This window comes from Lissotriton vulgaris, chromosome 1_1 (genome assembly GCF_964263255.1).
Source record: "Lissotriton vulgaris chromosome 1_1, aLisVul1.2, whole genome shotgun sequence".
Classification (NCBI taxonomy): Eukaryota; Metazoa; Chordata; class Amphibia; order Caudata; family Salamandridae; genus Lissotriton; species Lissotriton vulgaris.
Window position 1 is genome coordinate 31,546,763 of NC_141685.1, and position 12,571 is coordinate 31,559,333.

General features: G+C 50.9%; 1 pseudogene; it reads right to left on the reverse strand.

Moving 5' to 3' along the window:
- Positions 1 to 1,285: 1,285 nt before the first annotated feature.
- LOC147737053 (18S ribosomal RNA) lies at positions 1,286 to 2,359 on the reverse strand (annotated as a pseudogene).
- Between the last annotated feature and the right edge of the window lie 10,212 nt (positions 2,360 to 12,571).

A 12,571-nucleotide genomic window follows, 5' to 3' on the forward strand; every position in this document is an offset into this window, starting at 1 on the left:
CCACCCTCCCATCTAGATGCAGATCTCTCTATTCACCACTGGGCTGCCCCAGCCTGTCTCCTGGAATCCCCCAGCCTGTTCACTCACAAACCCAGACAAAGGAATACACAACCTAGCAGAGGCAGGCTTTGGATAGTTAGACAAGCAAATACCTACTTTCTAAAAGTGGTATTTGCAAACACAGAATATTAAAATAAACTTTACTAAAAGATGTATGTTATTATTCTGAGTCCAGGCATACTAAGCTTGAATTTCCACCATGTTCTCTGAGTCGGTTAGGATTATAAAATGTAATAATTCTAACAGTCCATTCTGGCCTATGGAAAACAGGTAGCCTTGCCATCGTGAAAAACAAAAATGGCTGTAATTCACTATTAGGACATGCCTCACACATCAGGGCTTGTCCTACCTTCTACTTACAATGCACCCTGCCTTTGGGCCTACCATATGGGTGACTAATATGAATAAAAGGGAAGGTTTAGGGACTGGCAAGTGGGTGCACTTGCCCAGTCAGCTTGACAGCACCAGACTGCACGCAGGCTCTGCAATGGCAGACCATAGACACGTTTTACAAGGCCGCTTCTTTGGGTGGCACAACCAGTGCTGCAAGCCCACTAGCAGCATTTGTATTTACATGCCCTGGGCACACTCAGTGCACTGTACTAGGGTCTGACTAGTAAACCAAACATCCAATCATGGAACCACTAATCAATACATCAATTTACAACAGGGAGCACTCACACTGTGGCACTGGACAGCAGTGGCACAGTGCCCAAAGCATCTAACACAAGCAAAACACATGAGGCAACAGCAAAAATGGAAGGGAGACCCACGCCAATGGTGCCAGGTCTAACACAATCCCTATCATGAAAAAGGTTCAGCAGGTTACTTGCACCTGTCGGCAAAGGGTAGACACACGCTGAGTGTCGCGCGCGTGCAGCCCCGGACATCTAAGGTCATCACAGACCTGTTATTGCTCAATCTTGTGTGGCTGAACACCACTTATCCCTCTAGGAACTTTGACCCCAACTGCTGGGGGTCGCGTAACTCGTTAGCATGGAGGAGTCTCGTTCGATATCGGAATCAAACAAATCGCTCCACCAACTAAGAACGGCCATGCACCACCACACACAGTATCGAGAAAGAGCTATCAATCTGTCAATTCTTTCCGTGTCCGGGCCGGGTGAGGTATCCCGTGTTGAGTCAAATTAGGCCACAGGCTCTACTCCTGGTGTTGCCCTTCCGTCAATTCCTTTAAGTTTCAGTTTTGCAACCATACTTCCCCCGTAACCCAAAGACTTAAGCTGCTTGTCAGGTCATGGGAATAACGTAGCCGGATCGCTAGTCGGCATCGTTTATGGTCGGAACTACAACGGTATCTGATTGTCTTCAAATGTCCGACTTTCGATCTTGATTAATGAAAACATTCTATGCACATGCTTTCCCTTTAGGTTGTCTTGCGCCAGTCCAATGATTTCACCTCTAGTGGCACAATACGAATGCCCCCGGCCGTCCCTCTTAATCATGGCCCCAGTTCCGAAAACCAACCAAATAGAACCAGAGTCCTATTCCATTATTCCTAGCTGAAGTATTCAGGTGCCTGGCCTGCTTTGAACGCTCAAATTTTTTCAAAGTAAATGCTTCGGTCCCCTAGGACACTCAGTCAAGAGCATCAAGGGGGTGCCGAGAGGCAGGGGCTGGACAGGAGGTAGCTCACCTCAGACCGCCAGCTTGATCCCAAGATCCAACTACAAGCTTTTTAACTGCAGCTACTTTAATATACACTATTGGAGCTGGAATTACTGCGGCTGCTGGCCCCAGACTTGCCCTCCAATAGATCATCATTAAAGGATTTAAAGTGTACTCATTCCAATTACAGGGCCTCAAAAGAGTTCTGTATTGTTATTTTTGTCACTACCTCCCCGAGTCGGGAGTGGGTAATTTGCGCGCCTGCTGCCTTCCAGGCTCCCTCTCCGAAATCGAACCCTGATTCCCCATTACCCGTGGTCACCATGGTAGGCACAGAAAGTACCATTGAAAGTTGATAGGGCAGATATCCAAATGTATTGTCGCCGTCAAGGGGAAGTGCGATCGGCCCGAGGTTATCAAGAGTCACCAAAGCGGCCGGGAGAGCCCGGACTGGTCTTTGTCTGATAAATGCACGCATCCCAGGAGGTCAGCGCTCGTCGGCATGTATTAGCTCTAGAATTACCACAGTTATACAAGTAACAGATGGAGCGATCAAAGGATCCATAACTGATTTAATGAGCTATTCACAGTTTCACTATGCCGGCCGTGTGTACTTCCACGTGTATGGCTCAATCTTTGAGAAAAGCATATGCTACTCACAGCCAACCAGATAGCCGCGCCTGCTGATGGGGCGGATTCGAGAGCTGCGTGCCCGTCTCCCCGAATGACAACCTTCACACACCCCTCCCTCTCGAGAGCCTGCTAGGGAAAGGGGCCCGCCCACCTGGGTGGAGGACACATTGGAGGGGTGGAGAGGCGCGGTCGCACGGGTATCAGCAGGCCCAGCCGTCTACCCCGGAAAGTAGAGGCAGGGCAAGGCGCAGGGGTGCTGAAGCCTGACATTGGCGATACCCCTCTGAACGGTCGTTCCGAGCTGCTGCCAAAATGCTCTGGCTGAACAGGGGTGACAGCATGGCGTGCAGGGCCTACGTACATGCCGGGTGGCAGCGTCCAAGGGCCTGGTGCCACCGACCCCTTCCGCTCTGACCACTGGGGGCACAAGCTACCAGGGCCGCTCGACCTTCGCTCTGCTGGGTATAATGAAGGGCCTCCTGCCAGGTGGCAGGCCATCGAGTCTGATGGTATATGCGGGGTGGAAGCTCTGTGCTTGAAACAGCAGCTGAGAGTGGCCAAGCAGCCCATTCCTAAACAGACCAGGAGTGCCCAACCAATCAGAATACGGCTGGGGCCTCCCCTGGCAGGATGCAGGCTTCGCCGCCCTGCCTGCTCTCGGGGTGAGCAGGCTCAGAGGATAGGCCCATCTGGAAGGGGCAGAGAGGCAGGCGTGGACCCGGGCCCCAGCGCGACCAGATGGCTGGGTGCAAATGGGTGCCATCTGGTCGCTCTGTGCCCTAACAAAAGGGCATAGGGGCGTGGGGGCCCCGAGGCCCAGGGCCCTGCTAGGCCTCAGCCATGGGGCTACGAGGTGGGGAGCCGACGGGCCCTCTGACCCAGGGCCCTCGGACATCTGGATAAGCAGGACAGGTGGGCGAGGGCTGTACAGGACTGACGGACCCCCGGCCTGGGCCCTTGGCATAGCAGCAGGCAAGGGGACGGGGCCCAGGGCTTGAGTACCTGACCCCGGGTCCGGCAGGGCCCCTGGACCCAGCCGGGTCTCCCGGGACCAGAGGCGCCATGGTAGCCTTCCCGGGCCCTCAGGACCCTATCCCAGGTACCCTGCCACGAGGCAGGCTCGAGGACAGAGTCAGGGATGGGGAGGCTGCCCTCCCCAGGCCCTCAGGGGCCTGGACAGAACTCCTGAACCCAGCCAAGCGAGAGGGCCTCCCTCAGGAACGACAGAACCCGGACTCGGGCCTTTGGCATACCGGCAGGCCGGGGGATGGGGCCCAGGGCTGGAGCCCCCGACCCGGGGCCTGGAGATGCCCTTGGACCCAGCCAGGGCTCCCGGGCCCGAGGCACAGGGGAAGCTTACTGGGGCCCGTCGATCACCGTCCCGGGCACCCTGCCACGCGGCAGGCCCGAGAATGGAGCTAAGGGTAGGGAGGCCACCCTCCCCAAGGCCCCGGACAGACCTCCTGAACCCAGTGAAGGGAATTGGGCTCCCCAGGCATGAAAGAACCCCGCCTCGGGCCTTTGGCTTAGTGACCGGCCGGGGGACGGGGTCCAGGGCTGGAGCACCTGACCCGGGTCCCGGCTGGGCCCTGGACCCAGCTGGGGCTCCCGAGCTCAGACGCACAGCGCACAGGGGAAGCCTTCCAGGGCCGCGGGACCCCATCCAGGGCACCCTGCCACGCAGCAGGCCCGAGGACAGAGACCGGGGTGTGGAGGCCACCCTCACCGGGGCCCTCAGGGGCCCCATATGGAGTTCCTGAACCCAGCCAAGCGAGGGGGGCTCCCCAGACACAAAGGAACCCCGTCTTGGGCCTTTGGCATAGCAGCAGGCTGGGGGATGGGGCCCAGATGTGGAGCACCCGACCTAGGAGCATCCACTGGGTCCAGGGGCCCTGCCGGGACTCCCGGGCCCAGAGGCACAGGGGAAGCCTACCCCACCCACAGGACACTGTCCGGGGCCCCCTGCCACGCAGGAAGCCTGGGGTGGGGGGGCCTCTGAGCTCCTAAACCCAGTCAAGCAAGGGGGGCTGCCAGGGCTCATGCAACCTGGTGAAGTAGCAGGGTGGGAGACTGACCCCAGGGCCCCTGGACCCCATCAGGGCTCCCGAGACCACGGGATGCCTCTTTGGGCCTGCGGGGCCACCATCCTGAGCGCCACACCACACGTTGGCCCAAGGGATGGAGCCCCAGCCTGGGTGACGTCCTGGCCCATCCAGACACCGGCTGAGGACCGCCTGACCGAGAGGGTTCTAGAGTACACTGTACCTAATATTCCAGAGGAAGGGTACTCCCCTTTCTGGGAACCTGTGCGAACCGCAAGACTGAGGGGACCGAAGGCACGGTCGTGCCCGACCTCCTGGAGCCCTGCTGGGATCAGGGAGGTAAATTAGCCCTCATCGGGACTTCCAGGACCGCCCGGCCATCTCGTCGCCCCATTGGAAAGCATTGCGTGCGACCAGATGGCCGGGCCCGAAGGATGAGAATCTGCCCACCCGAGCCTTCGCAGGAGGGCTCCCGCCTGCCCAGCTGGGCCTGGGGCACAAGGCTGCGGACAGGGGTCCCCGATGGACCTCCAACCCGGGGTCCCCAAGCACCTTGACAGGCAGGCAAAGCAGGAGGGAGGCCTGCCTGGGCCCTAAGGAACCCCGTCCTGGGACCATGGTGGAGCAGTGGGACGGAGCCTGGTCCCCTGGCCCCGGTCAGAGGTGCCGTTCCGGCATGAGCAAGGGAGGCCTCCACTGGCCTGCGTCCTGGGCACCCTGTCTCTTGGCAGGCCCAAGGATGGACCCCAGGGTGGAGATGGCACCCTCCATCGCAGGGCTATGAAGGGCCCCAGCCGGGGCTCCTGAACCCAGCTGAGCTGGGGAAGGCCCGATGGGCCCCAGGCCCATGGCAGAGCAGAGGACGGAGTCTAGGGTTGGGGGGAGGTTTTTGCCTGGCCCTAACCCATCTGGTCGCCAGCTGAGGACCACCTGGCCAAGAGGGGTTTCAGAGTACCCTGCCCCTAGTAATCAGAAGGAAAGCTAACATGCTTTCTAGTAACCCATGCGCAGCAAGTGATTGAGAGGACCCAGGGCACTGAGGAAACAGAAATTTTAGGTAGTCAGTGTGCCCCCCCTCGCACCCTATCCCCGTACCTATGTCCCATGTATGTTCATGTTATCATGTAATTCCCTTCCTGTGCCTGTCATAATAATGCCCCTGCATTTCCGTCTAATGTTAGCATGTCAGTTATTAGGCCTTCCATGAATGAAACGTTAATTCTGCACTGAGGCCTGCGTTGCCAATGCATTTACATGGTACACGTTTTAATATCGCGAAGCACACGTTTTTTTGTGGTCCAGCCGAGCCAGGCCCTGAATTTGGGCTCCGAGCCTCTTCTGTCTCTGAAACACTGCAGCTTAGGTATGCATCCCTGACCTCTACCTTACTCCCTGCCCAGCCGAGAGGTGCCCGGCCTGGCCTGCCTGCCAAGACGGTATTTTGCCCCCAGTTATCTGCTCAGCCTCCGCAAAAGCACATTCCAGTCTAGTGAAATAGGTAAACATATTTCCGCCTGCAGAGCATAGGGCCTAGCCTTCCTGTCTCCATGCAAGTGATTTACTGAACCCGTTGCCATAGTAGGCCCATGGCCCCACACAATGCACGAAGAAATATATGCACACACTAGCATTTAATGATGAACGGCTTCTGTTCGAGAGACCTTTACTTCAGACAATACATCCTCCAAACACAAGATATCAGATATGCCAAAGGTGCAGGTCGTTCTGACATCCCAGACACCAGACTCCTCTACTAGTGCTAAAGTCAACCCCCCAGCTCTCCCCAGTTACACGTCAATTTCACGTCATGATCAGCTGCACGCACATGTAGGGTAAGAGTTTCTGCTGATCCTGCAGACTTTCTCTATACATCCACCCACCTATGACACCTCTATGACTCATCAAGTGCACACCTACGTGTACGCCTCCTTACACGCCTTCTTTTAAGCCCATATGTTCTTATCTCTCTCTTTTCACTTGCTCCGCCTGGAGTTTCCGCCTACTGTATTCATTGCAATTATGTGGTTTTACTATATATAATGTGTGATGTTAATAAAACGTTAGATATCCCTTCCTGAACCTTAGTGGTGATGGAACCCGATTCTCAATGACTCGAGTCATCTTAATTAAAGCCCTTATGACTCAGATACCACGGACTCTGCCTCTCATTTTATGAGCTATTCTTATTGTTATTAATGTATGGAAAAATAGTCCCGGTAATTTTATTTACCACATAATCTGGCGCCCGAATAGGGACGAGTCCCCTTCCCCACGCGCCGGCGATGTAAGCGCAGCCCCTGACCCCTTCTACAGCCGTGACGGACCCCTTCTGTGCACATCCGCGGGTTTTCCTGCTAACTCCCTCAGGCCCACGGAGGAGACGGAGACTGCGACCAGGCATCCACACGAGGCGGTGAGGATTGCGGACTGTCCCGACCAGAGCCCAAGCTGAGAGAGCAAGGTCCGAGGTATCCGGAGGCCCACCTGTTTCCGAGGCGCATGCGTAGCAGCAAGAAGCCGTAGCAGTCCAGTCCAGTATCGTGTTTCCGAGGCCTTCAGTTTGCTTCCCGGTGAGTACCGTTGTTGGGAACGCATATAGACGGGTTCATTTACTTGAGCCCGGTCAAGACGGGTCTGGGTACGCAGATCCGGTAAAGACGTGTCCATTCAGGTGGATGCGGTATGACGTGTCTCTTTATGGGACCGGTATGACTGTACTGTTCTAGCAATGCATCCAGTATAGTATTGTATTTTGGAATTAGTCAGAATTGTGTTATTTTATGTACCAGGTAGTATCTGTAATGTTTTAATATCGTGGTATGAATGATTGTTTGCAGTCTATTATTGTGCTTAATGTGTTTTCGTTCAAGCTAGTTCAAACATGCCACTGTTTTCGAAATTACGTCAGATAGGAACCAGGAAAGGGATACTCGAAGAGGCAGTTCCCGCCCCGCCTAGAGACACTCCTGGACATTTTATGTATCACAAACATGGCTTAGATGCCATACTATACTTAGATTTATGGGTAGATTACACAAAAGATCTGGAAGAGAAATATAGATGGCCTGTCTCAGGGACATGGGATGCTGATTGCATCCCATGCATCATGAGAGTAGAGGAAGCACTGTGGAAAAAGAAAGCCAGACAATCCCAGAAAGATGCCATAGAATTGTGGCGTAAAGAAGCGCATAGAAGAACAGAGAAAGAAATTAAGAAAGCAGAGAAGTAGAGAAGCATCAGAAAAAGCCCAAGAAAAAGAACTACTAGAAGAAGGTGAACGAGTTAGAGCAGAACAATTGGACAGACAAAGAAATGCCCTTATTAAAGGCATGTATCCCCTTCTCGCCGAGGGCCTACCTAAAGTGACCCCGGAAGTACCCAGTAACTTGCCGCCACCACTGATCCCGACTAAACTCCGTAGTCATAAACAGACCGCAGCGGACATTTTTCTTTCCTCCTATTTAGATGACGCTGCCCCAGAGTATGTAAATGTAAACGCACCTTCTACTAATCCTCCTCCCAACCCTATCGATAATACCATTCCCCCCACTGTTCCTCCTGCCACCGACCCCCCTACCAATCCTTTTCGCACAACACCCGTAGTACAAGATCAACCTGCATTACCAGCGACAGCGCTGCCAGTAAAAGCCGATTCAAGCCTAGGCGATTCCAGTCTAGGAGCAGCGGGAGGGGGCCCCTCCACCCCACCTCCATTAAAACGATCATCACTACGAGATTTAGCACTACAGCACACGCCAAAAGCAGCTACATACGCATCCCTTAGACAGTTCCTTACTGATTGTATATATGATCCAGTACCAGGGGAGGGTTCAATGCTCATATACTCAATACGATTAAGACGCGTTGCAGACTATTTGCTTATTTTACCAGGCTTGAAGGAACATTTAGACAAAATATACCACTTCATTAGAACGGGGGAGGGACCAGAAAGTATACAAGAGGCCATGGCAAATAGAAAAGTGGAGCTTCAACATATGCTCTTACAGTTCTTGATTAATTGTTTGATCAGGGAACAAGATCAGCCAAATAAAGAAGTAACTAAAGGTATGATAAATTGGAGTGACAACATAGCTGCTGGTAAACATGAAAAACAGAGTTGTGTAGAAGCCATGTACAGAAGAATTCGTAAAGAAATTATTGAGATACACAAGAATGAACAGGCCGAGAAAGGAGCCGAGAAAGAGGATGACGAAGTCTCAGAGGACGATGATTTAGAAATTGAGGACACGAGTAAAATACATTACGTAGGTAGGGCAAGACCTTTTGATAGACCCATACGCCTAGAATACAAGAAACGTTCTCTTTCTCCCATACCAGAACAGTATTCCCTTGAACACATATTCCAAGCCACTGACCAAGCATTGAAAAAACGAGTAGGGAGTAGCAAACTTAGCACTATGCATGAACAGGAGCTAGCCCGGTCAGCAGTTCAATGGGCTAGCAATTCTAACATATATAAGGACGTTATAATAGCGCAAACATTTTTGAGTCTTCCTCCGGAAGAACAGCGTTTAGCTGGTATTTACATGATTCAACATCTCATCACATTGTACGAGAGTCAGCATTCCGATCCAGGTCCCCTGTATAAATTATTGGATGATTTACTCCTAGCAAGATGGAGAGGTCTAGGCACCAAATTAATTAACGTCATTCTAGATCAACGACATAAATACATGACATTCCTGACCCCACACTTGATTTCAGTTCCATCCCGAGAAAGAAAGACTTTTTACATAGATAGACAGAATCCCCTACGAGAGGTCCATCCCGTTAGAACTAACGCGGGTATACTTCAACGAGTATACGTTTACACACCCTTGACGAAAATGGAATTATTGGAAATGAAAAAATGACTGCCCTGTCACGATAAAGACCCAGCAGGGTTCCACCGTGAATTAAAAGACATGCTCCGCATGGGGGAGTATACATACGCTGATACGATTAAAATGTTGAAAGTCCTGTTACCTGCAGGCATTTACGAAAAACTGAAAGAAAAAGAATGGGAGGTGGGAGAGAAAAAGATTAACTGGACAGAATTAGAAGATGAAGATAATACACGAACACCAGGTACTGGTCTTGGGAATAAAGCTAAAGAATTGCCCGAGCTATTGATACAGGTTTTGCCGAGATTATTGACTACCAAAAAGGAAGATTGGGATGCTATTTCAGCCTGCAAACAGAAACAAGATGAAGACACTAGTGACTTCTATTCTAGATTTGAATTTTTTTTTCTTATTAATAGCGGCCTGAAGACAAGTAGTGAATCGTACCCACATCTGTTTGTGACCAAATTAGTAGAGAATTCCTTACCCCAGATTAAAAATAGAGTACTGAAGGTTGAGAGTACCTGGCAAGCTAATAGCCCTTCCCAAATGTTACAAATGTTACAGTACCACCAGAACCGAATTAGAGAAGAACAGGAACACGAAAAGAGACGCATGAAAGACACGAAAATGAAAGTATTAGTTGCACAATCAGTTCCAGCCGCCGATGGCCAGAGAAAGGGCGCGGCACCTGTCAAAGGGAACTGCAACTACTGCAAGCAGCCAGGTCACTATATAAATGAATGTGCTGTCCTGAAACACAATATAGCTACAGGCAAGACGAAAGAAAGACCGCGTCCTCCTAGACAGGAACACATCCCACAGAACACGCAACCTCCACAGAACGCACAACAGACACTAGCTGTACCCCAACCCATTGCTGCCACACAACATGTCACGCAACAAATGTACCAGTACGCACAGTCAGATTACCCAGATTATCAACAATACTCATGAAACAGCCTAGAGAGGGAGGTTGGCTTGCCCCTTATCGAGGTTCCTGTAGATCAAGAGGGTCCCTATGTGCATAGTCATGTATTAGGGAAAGACAGAAAATTTCTGATTGACACAGGGGCGAGCAGAACTACCATCAGTCACGACGAGGTTCCAGGGGCACCCCTCTCAGGCTCACGGAATATTTCCCTGGGATTTTCAGGAAAGCCTATTGTTAACGAAGTGTCAAAGCCAGTTTCCCTAGAAGTTGGTCCATTGTCCCGCACTACAGACTTGTTGCTTACGAAATCATGTCCAGAAAACTTGCTTGGTATAAAAACGTTGAAAGAACTAGGAGCAGTGATTTGTTGTTCTCCGGAAGGAGTGAGATTGTTTTTACGTGATTTTAAAGGTCATTATGTGTTGAGAGATTTTGATCCCAGACTTCAGAATGTACCACAGCATTTATGGGCGCAAGGTCCGACTGATGTAGGTTACATGCACATTACACCATACCGTGTCACACTCAAACAAGGAGTTGTACTGCCACGAATCCGACAATACAAGTTACCACCTGAGGCTGTAGTTGCCTTACTGAAAATTGTTGACGAACTCATTGCACAAGGAGTGGTTGTAGAAACCGACTCCAATGTATGTAATTCTCCTATCATTCCAATTCTTAAACGAACTGACCCGAATGCACCACCGGTTTACAGATTAGTGATTGACCTCCGAGAATTGAATAAATGCATTATACCCCAGTACCCAATGGTCCCAGAAATTTCTTCCCTATTGACTGCAATTGATTCCGAAGCGGCGTTCTTTACTGTGATAGATCTTAAAAACGCCTTCTTTAGTGTCCCAATCCATCCGGAAAGCCAGTACCTTTTCGGATTCTGTTTAAATGGCCGAAGCTTCAAATTTGCGAGAGCTCCTCAAGGGTTCACAGAAAGCCCTAGTATTTACAGTCAAGCACTAAAACGACAACTAGACAGTATTCACATGCCTACTGACATTGCACTGCTCCAATACGTTGATGATCTGTTGATCACAGCGCGGACAGAACGAGACTGCGAACGTGCATCACTGACAGTCTTATACTTCCTGGCAGACAATGGGCACAAAGTGTCCCCTTCAAAGCTGCAATTCTGTGCCCAGCAAGTGGTATACTTTGGACACTTGCTGTCCAAGAGGGGTAGACAGTTGACACCTGACCGAATTCAGTTAATTGCACATCTTCCACAGCCCAAGACACAGAAGGAAGTACGGGCCTTCATTGGCCTCACTTCTTACTGCAGACAATGGATTCCCCAGTACGTGTATCTAGCCAAACCACTCATACAGTTGATAACACAGGAGGCAGCGACTTCGACTGTCCTCCCTTGGACTCAGGAACATACATTTGCTTTTGATGAACTAAAGAAAGCTCTATGTCAAGCACCAGTTTTAGCGACACCATGTTACAGCAAACCTTTTACACTTTTTGTCACTGAACGCGATGGCACAGCATTATCTGTTCTCACACAAGATCAAGCAGGAAAACATAAGCCTTGTGCTTACTTTTCTAGTACATTGGATCCAGTGGCCCAGGCTCTGCCTGCGTGCCTAAAATCAGTTGCAGCAACAGCTCTAGCAATCAGACAAAGCGACTCCATAGTGATAGGACATCCCCTGACAGTACAGGTTCCACACTCAGTGTAAGTTCTCTTAAACAGGACACAGACACAACACTTGACCATAGCAAGACTGACAGGATATGAATTGACACTGTTCCAGCCACACATAGAGATCAGACGTTGCAATACTTTAAACCCTGCTACACTTTTACCCTCGAACATGACAGACCCTGCACCACATGACTGTGAGGAAGTTATTAACACAGTGACGAAACCAAGACAGGACTTGACAGACATTGCATTGTCCAATCCAGACCTAACACTTTATGTGGATGGTTCATGTATGAGAAAAAGCACAGGAGAGTTAGTGGCCGCATATGCAGTGACCACCGATACTGAAGTCATAGAAACACAACGAATTGACACCTTGTCTGCCCAAGCAGCAGAGCTCATTGCTCTGACCCAAGCCTGCATACGAGCCAAGAACCTGAAAGTAAACATATACACAGATTCACAGTACGCATTTGGAGTCGTTCACGACTTCGGTGTCCTCTGGCAAGAAAGAGGTTTTCTGACCTCTCATGGAGCCAAAATACAGCATGGTTCCCTCATTCAAGCTCTGTTAGATGCAATACACTTGCCTACAGCCATAGCCATCATTAAGTGCAAAACACATACTAAAGTCACTGACACTATTTCCTAGGGTAACGACCTGCAGATCGAACAGCCAAACTTACAGCACAGACTCATACAGACATTCCAACTGACACGACAAAGACTGAAGTACCATCACTGACAAATTGCATGACAGTCA